The sequence below is a fragment of the Pan troglodytes genome, chromosome 17, assembly GCF_028858775.2.
Source record: "Pan troglodytes isolate AG18354 chromosome 17, NHGRI_mPanTro3-v2.0_pri, whole genome shotgun sequence".
NCBI classification, from domain to species: Eukaryota; Metazoa; Chordata; class Mammalia; order Primates; family Hominidae; genus Pan; species Pan troglodytes.
The window spans coordinates 31,009,246-31,024,379 of record NC_072415.2 but is presented as its reverse complement, the minus strand read 5'-3'; the positions used below and the strand labels follow the sequence as shown (position 1 = coordinate 31,024,379).

The following is a 15,134-nucleotide window of genomic DNA, read 5'->3' as shown; positions in this document are numbered from 1 at the left end:
AATCCAGGAGATGGAGGTTGCAGTGAGCCGAGATCGTGCCACTGCACTCCAGCCTGGGCGACAGAGTGAGACTCTGTCTCAAAAATAAATAAATAAATAAAGCAAATATGTGGTACTTTGGGTCAGATAACTGCCAAGGGTATTACTTCCCACCTCAGAGGCGCCTGGTGTTTTTTGAGTGGCTGCACGGTCAGGGCTATAGTGGGCACCATGGGAGGTTGGCTCACAGCCCTGCAGTTCCTCTGGAGTCAGGGTGCTGAGGCAGTGGTGGCAGTGAGGGGGCTGGATGAATCTGCAGAAAAGGCTCTGGGGACAATTTGGATTCCCTTTAACTGGAACAGAGACAAGGTGATGCAGACAGAAAACATTGTATATTTAAGCCTGGTCCCAATATCCCTCCAACCTTCAGTACCTTCAGCGAGGACCATGTTGGAAGCAGGTAGTCCTGAGGACACACGGCTCCAGCTGGAAATAACAAATGTTCAAGTAAAGGCTGAAACCTTTTACCTTTCTACTATTGTGCCTTGGGATTTCATAATAATTCTGGATGTTGAAACAGAATAGAAATGTTCTGTTGAGAACTGACAGGGAGGTTTGAAGATATTTGGGTAGTATCTGGGCCTTTGACCTTACCGCAGACTAGAAGTGATGGAAAGAAAAGAGGTACCAGGTGATCAGTGAGACAAGATGGCAGTCCCCTCACACCTTTATGAGGTGATCCTGGCCTGTAGAAGCCCAGTTTCTACAGAACTAATGCCACTAGGGGCCTTTGTGATACCCAGTGGAGCCACTGGCTTCCAGTCCTAGTTAACTGGATTCCAAGCGAGCCTCTGGGACCTAGAGAAGTTGTCAGAACTGATGTTTTTTCCTTGTTTGGATAGAATTAGTGATGTCAGAAATATCTCCTCTGTGGACACTTGTAAGCACCTGGATTTCTAGGAGTTCACTGTACCTGAGCACAAGAAAGATTGAGGAAGCCAGATCAGTGGACACACTGGAAAAATTCCTGGAAAATTTGAAGAATGCAGGGATTGAACCAGATGATTACTTCATGAGTCTCTGTGAGAAGAAACTAGAAGAACTCAAAGCTAAGGAGCAGTCAGGAACCCAGACAAGAAAGCCATTCTGGTTTTCATCTCAGAACATGTGTGATATTGGCAGGACGCAGTGGCTAATGTCTGTAATCCCAGCACTTTGGGAGGCCGAGGCAGGCACATCACTTGAGCTCAGGAGCTCGAGACCAGCCTGGCCAACGCGATGAAACCACATCTTTACCAAAACTACAAAAATTAGCCAAGCATGCTGGTGAGTGCCTGTAGTCTTAGCTACTGGGGAGGCTGAGGCAGGAGAATCACTTGAACCCAAGAGGCAGAGGTTGCAGTGAGCTGAGATTGTGCCACTACACTCCAACCTGGGTGACAGGGCAAGGTTCTATCTAAAAAAAAAATTAAGTTAAATATAAATAAGTAAACAAGAACATGTGTGATATCATCTGTAAGGAAGCAGGCATGCCCTCCTTACACTAATATATTATAGTGGCTTTGCTTTTTGCTTTTTTTTTTTTTTTTTTAAAGACATGGGGTCTCGGTCTGTCACCCAGGCCAGAATGGAGTGGTGTGATCATAGCTCACTGCAGCCTCCTACTTCTGGGCTGCTCAAGTGATTCTCCCGCCTCCGCTTCCTGAGTAGCTGGTACCACCCACGTGTGCCACCACCCTCAGCTACTAGTGACTTTGCTTTAAATAAATGGTGGAATCCTAAATTTACAATTAAAAATTTCCCTAAAAGATGAAAGATCTACAATTTTTTGGTTGGGTATTTTATAGGACTTGGGAACTAATTGTTGAGGAAGCTATGACACCTGCAGATGGAGGGCTGATCTTGTATGAAGTTAACAGGAGGACTGTGTCCACAGATGACGCTGCATTTGTGTTTCTCTGGATGTGTAGTATTGTGAAGACATTGCTTAGTTTTATGCCTCCAAATCATGCATCGCCTTTGATGTATCTGTTCATCCTTCTTGAAACTCAGATTGTACAGTCTGTTCCTCCTGGGACCTGAATTTGTCTTGGAGGTGGCTGTTAGAAATCCTCTATATGTTATCCTGTTGACATGCACTGTGTATTCATTTCTTCTTTCTCCTCTCCTGAACCTGCTGTTCTTCCATTTCTGTCTGTGTAGAAGCACTCAACAACTACAGTTTCTGCTCACTTAATGCATTCTATATATTCGTTCTATACACTGGACTCAGTGCTTGCCATGTATTGTCTCACAATGACCCTCTGAGGTAAACACCGCTATCCCCATTTTATCTGTGAGAAAATTGAGGCTTAGAGAGCTTAATGTCTTGCCCAAGGTTCACCTTTCCAAAGTAGGCATCCACAAAGTATGAGGCAGACAGTTCTAAAGAAGAAAGATAGCTGAGGTTGACTCAAATCTTCTCTCACATGGATGGAAGTTTTTGACTCAGAAATACATACCGATTTCCATGGGTATCTGTGGGCCCCAGGCCTGCTTGGTAAAAGGGTTCTGATTTCTTGTCTGCTGTGTGAGCCAAAGGAAGCTTAACATCCTCTGAACTGAACCTTCCTTCGCTCTTTGGAAGGAGGCGGTCACCACAGGTACTTGGGAGTTAGAGGACAGTACTTTGTAGGGTTGATCCGAGCCCCTGCTTGCCCGAGGCAGCAGTTCTTTTAGTGACCAGATGGTGCCAAATCGATGTTCCTAGCTTTCCAGATGAGCTTTTTGTTCTTAAGATTAAGGAGGCTGAGAAGGGTCTGCCCACAGTCACCAGCTTACGGTTTGCTGGCCTCTGTGCCTGCTTATCTACCTGGGTAGCACTGGGCAGGTGGTGCTTTGAGCCAAAGGTCCAAAGGCCGTTAGCATTTCTGGGGAAAATAGTGGCTGTTTTTCTGAGCCAGATCTCTAGATTTGGGTTTACATGGGGTCCTTTCATGGACTATCCTGAGTATCGGTGGTAAAATGTCTTGGGGCATACAAATTTGTCTGAATCTGACATACCACTGCTATCTTTCCAAGTGGTATTACAAGAAAAAAAATTTTGTGATGTGTTTGTTCTAACAGAAATGCCAAGGCTTTAAGATAAAGATAAGATGATAATGGAAAAAAAGAAAAACAAATATAAAGTCCTTTAGGGAGATGTTTTCATATCTCTCAGGCCAGCCTGACTCAATCTCAACTCCCTTCAGCCAAGATAACTTAATTATACAGTTTATTATTAATAATACAGTTTTATTATTACATGAAGTCCTCATTTTATACTCCTGGTTGCCTAAAATTTGCAGCTATTTTATTTTGCTTTTACATAATTTCATTCTGAGATAAAGAATTTCTACCAATTTATCACTTATCCAGGAAAAGATTGTATAAAGGAAAAGACTACCATTTGTCCAGAAACAAAGTATGTTCTCTAAAAGAAGTCATCAAATTAAAACTGAAGTGTGGAAGTAATAACATTGTTATCATGCTTCCCTTTGAAAACAGCTGGTTATCACACTTTAGAAAACCATGGGCCCAATGACTGTCTCAAAAGGCACACAGACCTTTGGCATCATTGTACCGGTGAGTACCTATCCCACCATACGGTGTCTGAGCTAGTGAAATCTATTTATATAACCCTGCTGGTGTTCTTCGTACATGTGTTAAACAATCAAGGTGAAATGGTATTACTATCAAAGATAGTCAACTGAGGAGAGGCAATTATAAGCAGCCAGAATCTGCAAAACAGCTGTGACATTCACTCATTTTGCATTCAGGCTTGTTTTTCCGCAATTTCTTTTCCTATATGTGGCTATGCTACCACTAGATGGCAGTGCAATGGCATTCTGGTGGTCTTTAAACGAAGAGCCACGATATTGGCTTCAGGACTTCCCCTCAGCCTGGCTGAAAAGTAGAACTGAGACTTCCATTGCCTTCATCTATCCATCCATCCAACCATCCATCCATCCATCCATCCATCCACTCATTCACCCAACAAATATTCATTGCCTTTAAAAATAACTCTTGATAATTATACAGTTGAGTTTAAAATGATATTGCCAGAATTGTATTAAAGTTGACTGAAAGAGACCAGAGAGAAAATGAACAGATTGAAGTACATTGTTTGTGCACCGTTGGTACAGGGTAGAAGTCCAAAAGTGGGTGCTAGGATGTTTCCAAGCACAAGGGATCAAGCATTAGGTTTGGTCTCAAATCAAGGAGGTAGTAAAGGGCTGAGGGAGCTTTGGGAGCCATTTCTTGGGATGGGATCAGAAATCTAAAGTAATTGAAGGTCAGAGTTTTGGAACCAGAGTAACAGATAGCCACCAGTCAGAAATACGGTGGTGTAAATGAATTTTGGTCGCTGATGTCCTTGTGGATCCAGGCAATTTTGTAGAATTCTCACACATATAGCTGCCAACAGAGGCAATTTGGTACTCAGCTTGCCAATTCTTAAGCACGTACTGTGAGTTTCCTTGTACACAGTCAAGGAGAGAAGCATCTGGTTCCTTTGCTTACATATTTGCTGCTTGTGTACTTCTTTCCTGTTCTGTTGTTTCTAGCCTATATTTCACCTGCATCTGTTAGAAGTTTTAACTTCTTTACTAAGAGAGCTTTATAAGACTACTCCTAAACTAAAAAGGGTCTGGGCATGGTAGCTCACACCTATAATTCCAGCACTTTGGGAGGGCAACATAGCAAGACCCCATCTCTACAAAAAATACTTAAAAATTAGCTGAGCATGGTGGTGCGTGCCTCTAGTCCCAGCTACTTGACAGGCTGAAGTGGGAGGATCACTTGAATCCAAGAAGAGGTTGCAGTGAGCCATGATCCTGCTACTGCACTCCAGCCTGGGCAACAGAGTAAGACCCTGTCTCTAAAACAAAACAAAACAAAACAAAACAAAACAAAACAAAACACTACTGAGAGAAGTGGATTATTCTCCCCATCTGACTTCTTCAGTTCAAACTGCCTTCCACCAGAACATTAAAAAGGGCAAAATTTGCTATCCCCTAATGATCAAAAGTGTGATTTTATTCTTTCAATATGTAGAGAGAATCACATAAAATTGAGAGGGTAGCTTTGTCTTCTAAGGTAATGGCTTTTAAATCTTTTAGAACCCAAACCTCAATCAGAAATATATATTACTTCACAACTGTGGCGGCCCCCGGCCTGTTTGCTCTCAAATCCTTTCCTATTCTGCTGCAATGTCATGGGTATGCTGATCCCAACAGGCTGTGTTTCTGAGGCTCTCATGTTGTTAAGTGATTACTGGCTGGGTCCTACTGATACGAGGCCCTGCCACAACGCTGGAGAGTGGGAAGAATGGAAAAGCTAGGATGATTCTCCTTGCCTTTCTCTGCCCGAGGTGCATCTCTGACAGTGGCTAAATCTCCTCCCTGGCTCCAGCTCCAGCCAGAAAGGCCCTCCTGTCATTAGATGAGTCCAGTTCTGGGATCTAGCCACACTGCCTCCTCTCTTTGTCCCTCTAGTCGAAAAGGATTAGTGGTTTCTGCTGCTGCTAATCTCTGGTTGCCTCACTTTCCCCTATTTGGCTTCTCAGCGTTATCATTTGTGTAACCAGTTTCCTGTATTAAATTCCCTATATTAAAAACAGATCGAATGACAGTTTCTTTTTTTGTGACACATTAATATAGTACATATATACATATATATGAAACTGAAACAAATGTTTCATTAACCATATTCCTCTTACTGTGTGCAATGATTTCTTATATTAGTCTATTTTCACTTTATGCATTTATTTTGAGGCAGAATCGCTCTCTGTTGCCCAGGCTGGAGTGCAGTGGTACGATCTCAGCTCACTGCAACCTCCACCTCCCGGGCTCAAGCAATCCTCCCACCTCAGCCTCCCATTTAGCTGGGACCACAGGCGTGTGCCACCATACCTGGCTAAATTTTTTCTACTTTTTGTAGAGACTGGGGTCTCACATATTGCCTAGGCTGATTTCACACTCCTAGGCTGAAACAATCCTCCTATCTTGGCCTTCCAAAGTGCTGGGATTACAGGCATGAGCCCCACAATGGCCAGCCAATTTCACTTTTTTAAAATGCCAGTCACAACCCACTAAATTGAATTCACAACTTACTCACTGATGGATTATATCTTACTAATTTGAAAAACCCTCGCTTTAGAGACTGCATTTATTCATTTACTTTTTTCATAGTCAGGCTTGCTGAGTCATAATCTAGGCACAGTAAAATACTTTTTAGGTGCACAATGTAGGAATCTTGACGAATGTATCCAGAATATTTCCATCATCCCCAAAAGTTCCCTTGTGCTCTTTTGTAGATAACCCCTCCCTCCCTCCCTAGTCCCTAGTAACCACTGATGTGCTTTTGGTCTCTATAGTTTTATCTTTTCCAGAATGTCATATAAATACAATCATATAATATATAGCCTTCTGGCTGGGCACAGTGGCTCATGCCTGTAATCCCAACACTTTGGCAGGCTGAGGTAAGCAGATCACCTAAGGTCAGGAGTTCGAGACAAGCCTGGCCAACATGGCGAAACCCCATCTCTAATAAAAATACAAAAATTAGCCGGGCATGGTGGCTCATGCCTATAGTCCCAGCTACTCAGGAGGCTGAGGCACGAGAATTGCTTGAACCCAGGAGGTGGTGGTTGCAGTGAGCCGAGATCGTGCCACTGCACTCCAGCCTGGGTGACAGAGCAAACCCTGTCTCCAAAATATATATATATACACACGTGTATACATATGTGTGTATATATATATACATATGTGTGTGTGTATATATATGTATATAAATAGCCTTCTGCATCTGGTTTTATTCACTTAGCATAAGGCTTTATATAGTCATCCATTTTATTTTTTTTTAATTTTTTTATTTTTGAGATGCTCTGTTGCCCAGGCTGGAGTGCAATGGCGCGTTCTAGGCTCACTGCAACCTCTGCCTCCTGGTTTCAAGTGATTCTCCTGCCTCAGCCTCCCAAGTAGCTGGGAATACAGGCACGTGCCACCACACCTGGCTAATTTTTGTATTTTTAGTAGAAACAGGGTTTCACCATGTTGGCCAGGCTGGTCTTGAACTCCCAACTTTGTGATCCACCTGCCTCGGCCTATAGTCATCTATATTTCTGCATATAAAATTAGTCCATCCCTTTTACTGCTGTGTGATATTCTATGGATGTACTATGATGTATTTACCGATTCAGCTATTGAAAGACATCTTGGTTGCTTCCAGTCATTGTTGGTTATGAATAAAGCTGTTATAAAAATTTATTTATTTATTTATTGAGATGGAGTCTCACTCTGTGACCCAGGCTGGAGTGCAGTGGCTCTATCTCAGCTCACTGCAACCTTCACCTCCCAAGTTCAAGTAATTCTCCTGCCTCAGCCTCCAGAGTAGCTAGGATTACAGGCGCCCACCACCACATCCAGCTACTTTTTGTATTTTTAGTAGAGATGGGATTTCACTATGTTTGCCAGACTGGTCTCAAACTCCTGACCTCAGGTGATCCACCCCCCTCTGCCTCCCAAAGTTCTGGGATTACAGGTGTGAGCCACCGCACCCAGCCATACTGCTATAAAAATTTATATTCAGATATTTGTATGAACACATATCTTGATTTCCCTTGGGTACATACCTAAGAATTGGGATTGGTGGTTCATAGGGTAAATATATTTTTGTTTTGTTTTGAGACAGAGTCTCACTCTGTCTCCCAGGCTGGAGTGCAGTGGCTGCAATCTCAGCTCACTGCAAGCTCCGCCTCCCGGGTTCTCGCCCTTCTCCTGCCTCAGCCTCCCGAGTAGCTGGGACTACAGGCGCCTGCCACCACGCTCGGCTAATTTTTTGTATATTTAGTAGAGACGGGGTTTCACCGTGTTAGCCAGGATGGTCTCAATCTCCTGACTTCGTGATCCGCCCGCTTCGGCCTCCCAAAGTGCTGGGATTACCGGCGTGAGCCACTGCACCCGGCATATACATGTTTAACTTTATAAGAAAGCATCAAATTATTTTCTAAAATGGCTGTACATTTTGTATTCCCACCAGCAATGCATGAGAGTTCCAGTTGCTCTGCATCCTGGCCAGCATTTAGTATTGTCATGTTTTTTGGGGTTTTTTCTTTTTCTTTTCTTTCTTTCTTTTTTTTTTTTTTTTTTTTTTGCCATTATAATAGGTATGGAGTGCTATCTCATTATGGCTTTAATTTGATTTTCCTTAATGCCTAATGATGTTGCACAACTTTTTATATGCTTATATCTTGTTCATATATCTTTTTTGGTGAAGGGTCTATTCAATTATTTTTCCCATTTTAATTGGATTGCTTGTTTTTTCTTCCTTTTTTTATTTCTTTTTTTTGAGACAGAGTCTTGTGCTGTTGCCCAGGCTAGAGTGCAGTGGCATGATCATGGCTCACTGCAGCCTCCAACTCCTGGGCTCAATCGATCCTCCCACCTCAGCCTCCTGAGTAGCCGGGGCTACAGGCGCACACCACCATGACTGGCTAATTTTTGTATTTTTTTTGTAGAGATAGGGTTTCACCATGTTGCCCAGGCTTTTCTCGAACTCCTGGGCTCAAGCAATCCAACTGCCTTAGCCTTCTAGAGTGCTGGGATTACAGGCATAAACCACTGTGCCTGGCCAGATTGCTTGGTTTCTTATTATTGATATATGAGAATTCTTTATATATTCTAGATATATGTGATTTATAGATATTGTACCCAGTAGGTAATTGTCTTTTAATTTCCTAATAGTGTTTGTCAAAGAGTAAAAGTTTAAAAAAATTTTATTAAATCCAATTTATTGATTTTTTTTTCTGTTGTGGCTCATATTTTTTTGTGTGTCCTATCTAAAAAATCTTTGTGTAACTCAAGGTCGCAATAATTTTCTTCTATGTTTTCTTCTTCCAGAAACTTTATATTTTTAGATCTTACTATATGGTCTATGGTTTTATTTAAATGGTCTATGATCTATTTTATTTTATTTTTATTTTTTGTTTTTTTGAAATGAAATCTCACTCTGTCACCCAGGCTGGAGTACAGCAGTGCAATCTCGGCTCACTGTAACCTCTGCCTCCTGGATTCGAGCTATTCTCCTGCCTCAGCCTCCCGAGTAGCTGGGATTACAGGTGTGTGCCCCCACAGCTGGCTAATTTTTGTATTTTTAGTAGAGGTGGGTTTTCACCATGTTAGCCAGGCTGGTCTTGAACTCCTGATCTCAAGTGATACACTCGCTTTGGCCTCCCAAAGTGCTGGGATTATAGGTGTAAGCCACAGCACCCAGCCCTATGATAGATTTTAATTTGATATTTGTATATCTTGCAGGATGTGGATTAAGGTTGATTTTTTATGCTTTTGAGTGTCCAATTGTTTTGGCTTCATTTGTTAAAAAGGGTATTCTTTGTCTACTGAATACTTTTGCTCCTTTGTTAAAAGTCAGTTGACCATCTATTTGTGAGTCTATTTCTGGATTCTCCATTTTGTTTCATTTATCTACGTCCCTATTTTTTCACCAATTCTACATCCTCTTGGTTACCGTAGCTTTAGATTAAGTGTTGAAATCAGGTTGTGTGAATCCTCCAATTTTTAAAATATTGTTTTGATGATTATAAATCATAGTCAATTTTAGAATTTTCATATATACAAAGAAGTCTGCTAGAATTTTGATTGAGATTGCACTGAATCTGTAGACCAATTTTGGGAGAATCGGCAAAAATATTCAGTCTTCTAATCCATGAACACTTTAAATCTTAGAGACTGTATTTTAGATTCAGAATGGATATTGTACTTCTGATACTTGTTTTGTTACCCAATTAGTCTGAAACCATGCAGAACCTTTGAAGAGATCTTAACTGCTGGGGCCTGATGATTAAAGGTGCAGAGGTGGGAGTTCAGCACAGAATGGCCTCAACTATCTTTATGTTCAAAGGCAAGAGAATAATAGCCTGGGCTCTGGAGTCTTCCCCCCTGGATCAAATTCTGCATTCAACACTTGCTACCTCATGATCTTGAGCAAATTACTTAACCTCCCTTAAGGTGTTTCTTCATCTGTAAAATGACATGATAAGAATGCTACACGTTTCAGTGAGTTTTTGTAGGGATAAAACAAAACAAGACAAAATGTGTAAAATAGTGCAATAACTTGTCACAGTCAGTACTCACTAAATCAGCCTATGGTCTATGAAAGCTAGTATGAATTTTGCCAATTGAAAGGTCAGGAAGAACAGCTTTTTTCAAGACCAACTCGCTCCTTTAAGGCCCAATTGCTCGCTTCTAAATGCCTGGGAGGAGTGCCATTACCAACAAAGGAGGAAAAGAGGCCTGATTCAGTCCATGGGATCAGGAAGAAACGACTGTGAAACCCAAATCTGTGGACTGCTCATTTACTCTGGCACCTGACTTTATTAAGTTAGGTGGTCATTAGACTCTAGCTCAGCAGATACGGGGTGAGGAGTGGGATGGAGCTCACATCTCCTTCTTTGTTTATTTTTATTTTTTGAGACAGGGTTTCATTCTGTCACCCAGGCTGCAGTGCAGTGGCACTATCATAGCTCACTGCAGCCTTGAACTCCTGGGCTCAAGTGATCCTCCCACCTCAGCCTCTGGAGTAACTGAGACTACAAGCACGCCCCACCACACCCAGCTAACTGCTTTATAATCTCCCCAGTACAAATCATGTTTTGAAAAGATGCAGGCAGCATGGTACCACAGGGAATAACCCAAATTTAAAGTTCAGAACATGTTGGTAATAGCCTGAATATGACACTTTTTACCGATCTGACCTTGAGCGAGTAACCTAGTGTTGCTGTGTCCTAGTTTCCTCATCTGTAAATGGGTATATAACATGATTATTTCCCATGAGGCTTCCTGAATCCACTGTTTTGCAGTGTTTTCAAAATTAACATTTTATGGCGGGGCATGGTGGCTTACACCTGTAATCCCAGCACTTCGGGAGGCTGAGGCGGGTGGATCACTTGATGTCAGGAGCTCGAGACCAGCCTGACCAACATGGTGAAAACCCGTCTCTATTAAAACGTACAAAAATTAGCTGAGCGTGGTGGCGGGCACCTATAATCCCAGCTACTTGGGAAGCTGAGGCAGGAGAATCGCTTGAACCTGGGAGTCAGAGGTTGCAGTGGGCTGAGATCGCACCATTGCGCTCCAGAGTGAGACTCCGTCTCAAAAAAAAAAAGTTTACAGTTTTAATTTTTTTTTTTTTTCAGATGGAGTCTTGCTCTGTTGCCCATGCTGGAGTGCAGTGGTGTGATCTTGGCTCACTGCAACCTCCACCTCCCTGGTTCAAGTGATTCTCCTGCCTCAGCCTCCTGAGTAGGGACTACAGGCGCGTGCCACCACACCCAGCTAATTTTTTGTATTTTTAGTAGAGACGGGGTTTCACCGTGTTAGCCAGGATGGTCTTGATCTCCTGACCTCGTGATCCACCCACCTCAGCCTCCCAAAGTTCTGGTATTGCAGGCATAAGCCACCACGCCTGGCCAAAAGCTAACATTTTATTATAGCTTATATAGAAAACACAGTTGATCATTCAAATATGGCTATTCAGATTTGAATTATATGCACCTTCTGTGATATCATGAGCCTGGAGACTGTTTCTGTGAAATTATTTGTTATTGCTGTAATAAAGACTGATTGAGTTTATAAAACACTATTCCACCTGACCCCTGAATGTCAGTGCTTAATATGCATCAGACATTCACATTCTAACAGCCTTTGTGTTAGTATAATGGGCCAGCGAATTCTATTTGCTGCCGGGAATTCAATCATATCCTACAAACAAAGACAGATTGTTTTGATTTGGTATGTGTTGGGGAAATATGTTCAATTGGTAAATTACTTTATGTGTGAGTTTTAATCAACTTGAACATATTATTTAACAAGTCATATTTCTCTGTAGAATGAAATGTTTATGAATTAGATAAACCAAATTATTGATCTATATCTACATATTTAAATGACACTTGCAATACACATTTTATTTGTGCACGTGTGTGTGTGGTGGGGGGCGTTTTGTTTTGTTTGTTTGTTTTGGAGACAGTCTCATGCTGTCACCTAGGCTGGAGTGCAGTGGTGCAATCTCAGCTCACTGCAGCCTCAACCTCCCGGGCTCAAGTGATCCTTCCACCACAGTCCCACAAGTAGCTGGGACTACGGGCATGTGCCACCATGCCTGGCTAATTTTTTTGTATTTTTTATAGAGATGAGGTTTCACCATGTTGGCCAGGCTGGTCTCAAACTCCTGAGCTCAGGCAATCTGCCCACCTTGGCCTCCCAAAGTGCTGGGATTATAGGCGTGAGCCACGGTGCCTGCCTGCAGTATACATTTTAAAAACACATTTTAGGACTTTCAGAAATCCATGTCAGTGGCTGAGCATGGTGGCTCATACCTGTAATCCCAGCAGTTTGGGAGGCCAAAGTGGGAGAATGGCTTAAGCCCAGGAGTTGGAGACCAGCCTGGGCAAAATGTGAGACCCCATCTCTAAAGAAAAAGAAAGCCATGTCAACATAGGATACCTGTAGTTTAACTGTCTTCTGCGGAGCCTCATCCAATAATATAATGTAATATAATATACATCCATCATTGTATTATAGAATATCTATTATATACTTGAAATTGTGTTACCTGAGAAATGCAAAGATGAATAAGGTAAGGAGCTCACAATTTATTGAAGAAATAAAGATACAAACAAATAATTTATAGTACTATAAAAGGAGTAGTATAATCAAAATATTAATTCATTAAATTTTTTTGGAATAAATGTAGTACTGGCATGTGCCAGACCCTACACTAGCTATTAAGAATAAGATATAAGACTTAAAGAGTTTATAATCTAATAGAGGAGACAGACAAATACAGAAAAAATTACCAGAGGGTACTGAACCTAACCATGTTGTATGGTATAGGAATGAGCTCCCATAGGTGAAATTGAACCTGAGTTTTGAAAAACTAACAGGAGTAAGAGGAAAAAGAGGAATAAGGGTATTCTAGGCAGAAAAACAACTTTTGCAAAGGTCCAAAATGAGGAAAACTGCAAATCATTTAGTATGTCTGGATCCTGGGGTCCCTGGTGGAAAATGGCAAGAGTTACAGCTGGGATGAGTAGATGAAGGTAATGAAGGGCTGTGTGGGCAGTTCTAAGGGGCTGGACTTTATCCAAACCATTGAAGGGTTTTCAGTAGAGACTATATACACACACACACACACACACATATATATATTCATAAATACATGTGCATATGTGTGTCTCTATATATACTTTATTGAGATATAATTCTTGTATCGTGTGTGTGTGTGTGTGTGTGTGTGTTTCCAGACAGAGTCTCGCACTGTTGCCCAGGCTGGAGTGCAGTGGCGCGATCTCGGCTCACTGCAACTGCTGCCTCCCGGGTTCAAGTGATTCTCCTGCCTCAGCCTCCTGAGTAGCTGGGATTACAGATGTGTGCTACCTCATCTGGCTACCTTTTGTATTTTCAGTAGAGATGGGGTTTCTTAATGTTGGCCAGGCTGGTCTCAAATTCCTGGCCTCTGTCTTGGCCTCCCGAAATGTGGGGATTATAGGCGTGAGCCACGGCACCTGGCCTATCATATAGTTTTAAAAATATATTCACTGAGTTGTCCTACTGTCACCACAATAAATTTTAGAACATTTCATCACCCCAAAAAGAAACTGTATCCATTAGCAGTCACAGCCCAACCCGCCCCTAGCCACAGGCAACCACCAATCTTTCCACCTCTTTTAGTGACAGAACTAATTCTGTCTGCTTCAAAGGGCTTTTGCCTAGAATTATGCCCTATTTCCATTTGGTTAACATAAAACAGTCATTTTCTTGTTTTTATTTTTGCTCAAGAATTTGGGGTCAGAGGAATATTATATTTCAAGTGGTTTTTTAAATTAGTTTCTCTATGTTTTGATATCACAATGGAACGAGGTGCATCCTTTGGTAGACTTCTGGTTTCTGGAAAGAATTTTATTTTTTTTTCCTTTTCTGTGTCATAAATCCCACGTTTTAAATAGGTTCCCTTACATTTTTTTCCTTTTAAAGTGAAAATATCCTATAGAAAGGGGAAGGGATAGTGGGTAAACACAAGTTGTAAATGCCACCATCGTTGCCTCCCCCTCCCGTTTTTGCTCTGCATTTATTATTTTTGATGCAATAGGAAATACAAATCAGTCTTTGTCTCTTGCTCAATTTATCCTCCTCTTCAGACCCTATTGCCTAATGACCTCTAACAAGCCTTTACATAGAGCTGTGTAAAAAAATGTATTCATGGGCAAATATAAAGCAAATAGAGATATGCTTTGTATTTCTAGCATTTGTGATGGTAGAATATAAGATACAACAAAGTTTGGCTCTCAAAGAAGACCCAAAGCTAGAAGTTCAGGAAGCAAGATATTAAATATATGTCATAAAACACTCAGCAAATATTTATTGAACATTTTTTATGTGCAGCGAATCCAGCTGATCACTGGGGAAGTTACAAAAGTGTGTAAAATGCAGGTCTTACCTTTGATGAACTTAACAGTCGAACGGAAGAGACACAGTCACATATCCAAACCACAGCACAAATTATAAGAGATTTGAAAATTACTTCAGTGATATAGGAGTGTCTACAGAGTATTTGTTTGGTCATTGTTGACAGCTCTATTGAGATATAATTTATATGTGATAAATACAACTACTGGACATGCACATTTGAATTGTTTTTGGTAAATGTATACAATTGTACAACCATCACTATGATCCAGACCTTGGCACCCATGACTCAGGTATTCATTACCTTTGGGTAGATGTTGGCAGAAGTGCACATGCACGACCCTGAAAGTGAGGACCTACTTAAAATGTGCACCTAGGCACTTTAGTCCTGGTCCTGGCTAGCAGTCACAGTCAGTAGTGGTGGCAATTTTTGTGACAACTGGATGCCAGTAGGAGAAAAAAAAAAAAAAACAACTGGTGATTTCCAGCCAGCCGCAGTGGCTCATGCCTATATTCCAACACTTTCAGAGGCTGAGGCAGGCAGATTGCTTGTGTCCAGGAGCTCAAGACCAACCTGGGCAACACAGCGAGATCTCCATCTCTACAAAAAATAAAAAAAATTCACCAGGCGTGGTGGTGTGCACCTGTACTCCC

General features: G+C 41.7%; 1 pseudogene; it reads left to right on the top strand.

Annotated features, from left to right (window-relative positions):
* Nucleotides 1-210: 210 nt before the first annotated feature.
* Nucleotides 211-2,061, top strand: LOC112206278 (nuclease EXOG, mitochondrial-like; annotated as a pseudogene).
* Nucleotides 2,062-15,134: the final 13,073 nt, after the last annotated feature.